This window comes from Petromyzon marinus, chromosome 67 (assembly GCF_048934315.1).
Source record: "Petromyzon marinus isolate PM22_M1 ecotype Great Lakes invasive population chromosome 67, UKy_Petmar_22M1.pri1.0, whole genome shotgun sequence".
In the NCBI taxonomy this organism is placed as follows: Eukaryota; Metazoa; Chordata; class Hyperoartia; order Petromyzontiformes; family Petromyzontidae; genus Petromyzon; species Petromyzon marinus.
Window position 1 is genome coordinate 4,594,862 of NC_133733.1, and position 2,500 is coordinate 4,597,361.

General features: G+C 46.9%; 1 protein-coding gene across 1 annotated transcript in view; it reads right to left on the minus strand.

The window, feature by feature from the left end:
• LOC142906582 (dynein axonemal heavy chain 2-like) overlaps positions 1-2,500 on the minus strand; it is a 397,319-nt gene that overhangs the window by 76,188 nt on the left and 318,631 nt on the right. The gene's annotated exons all lie outside the window — the stretch shown is intronic.

The window sequence follows — 2,500 nt, forward strand, 5'->3', positions numbered from 1 at the left end:
CAACAAACTAAACACAGCAACAAACTAAACACAACAACAAACTAATCACAACAACAAACTAAACACAACAACAACAAACTAAACACAACAACAAACTAAACACAACAACAACAACAACAAACTAAACACAACAACAACAAACTAATCACAACAAACTAATCACAACAAACTAATCACAACAACAAACTAAACACAACAACAACAATCTAATCACAACAACAAACTAATCACAACAACAAACTAAACACAACAACAAACTAAACACAACAACAACAAACTAATCACAACAACAAACTAAACACAACAACAAACTAATCACAACAACAAACTAAACACAACAACAACAATCTAATCACAACAACAAACTAATCACAACAACAAACTAAACACAACAACAACAAACTAATCACAACAACAAACTAAACACAACAACAACAAACTAATCACAACAACAAACTAAACACAACAACAACAAACTAATCACAACAACAAACTAAACACAACAACAAACTAATCACAACAACAAACTAAACACAACAACAACAAACTAATCACAACAACAAACTAAACACAACAACAAACTAATCACAACAACAAACTAATCACAACAACAAACTAATCACAACAACAAACTAAACACAACAACAACAAACTAAACACAACAACAACAAACTAAACACAACAACAAACTAAACACAACAAACTAAACACAACAACAACAAACTAATCACAACAACAAACTAAACACAACAACAAACTAAACACAACAACAACAAACTAATCACAACAACAACAAACTAATCACAACAACAAACTAAACACAACCTCATCATCACAACAACAACAAAATCACAACAACAACAACAACAACAAAAAATAAGTTCTAAGGCAACAAGTTTTCAAATCCAGAATAATTCGTTGTAAGCTCCGAACCCTTCAGAGAACCCAGGGTTCGATTCCCGGCTCAAGGCCACCGGTGACGATTTTCCAAACCGGTACTGAGCCTCCCCCTAAGGTCGACTCAGCCTCAAATGAGTCACCTGGTGCTGTGTGTGGAGTAAACATCGCCGCTGGGGAGACAAAGGCGGCCGGGCGTGGTGGTGCTGGCCAGCCACTCGTGGCACCCTTCACAGGTGCTGCTCGCTAACAGCACTTGCCCCAGCAGTCTGTTAGAGGCTACACGGGGGACCTTTGTCTGTGTCTACCTTCACAGGTGCTGCTGCAACTCGCTACTCACAGCACTTGCCCCTACAGTCTGTTAGAGGCTACACGGGGGACCTTTGTCTGTGTCTACCTTCACAGGTGCCGCTCGCTAACAGCACTTGCCCCAGCAGTCTGTTAGAGGCTACACGGGGGACCTTTGTCTGTGTCTACCTTCACAGGTGCTGCTGCTGCTCGCTAACAGCACTTGCCCCAGCAGTCTGTTAGAGGCTACACGGGGGATCTTTGTCTGTGTCTACCTTCACAGGTGCTGCTGCTACTCGCTACTCACAGCACTTGCCCCTACAGCCTGTTAGAGGCTACACGGGGGACCTCTGTCTCTATGCGAGTGAGTGAGCGGGTGGCGAGTATCCGAACCCGTCCTGGGCCTCCCCTAGGTCGACTCAGCACTCAATGCGGTGTGGTGGTGGTGGTGGTGCTGTGTGTGTAGTTAAACATCGCCACCGGGGAGACAAAGGCGGCCGGGCGGGCGTGCTCCTGGCCACACCCCAAATCCCTCACCCCCCGACCCCTCCTCGTGGGCCTTCCCAAGGCGGCCGCTGCTACTCGTCCACTCACTCACAGCCACTTGCCCCAACATTCCGTTGAAGGCCACACGGGAGACCTTTGTCTTTGTGTGCACGCGCGCGCGCACGCGCGCGCCTTTGTGAGCGCGTCAAAGACCTCCGTCCCACCTGCTGGAAGCTTTCACCCCCCCACCACCACCACCATAATTAAATAAATAAAAGAGCGGTGGGGGGTGGTGGTGGCGACGATGGTGGTCCTGGTTGGGTGGTTGGTGGTGATGGTGGTGGTGATGGTGGTGGCACCATAGACTCAACACTGCACCATAGACTCAACACTGCACCATAGACTCAACACTGCACAATAGACTCAACACTGCCCATAGACTCAGCACTGCACCATAGACTCAAAACTGCACCATAGACTCAACACTGCACCATAGACTCAACACTGCACCACAGACTCAACACTGCACCATAGACTCAGCACTGCACCACAGACTCAATACTGCACCACAGACTCAACACTGCACCATAGACTCACCACTGCACCATAGACTCAACACTGCGCCATAGACTCACCACTGCACCACAGACTCAACACTGCACCATAGACTCAACACTGCACCATATACTCAACACTGCACCATAGACTCAACACTGCAGCATAGACTCAACACTGCCCATAGACTCAACACTGCACCACAGACTCAACACTGCACCATAGACTCAGCACTGCACCACAGACTCAGCACTGCACCATAGACTCAACACTG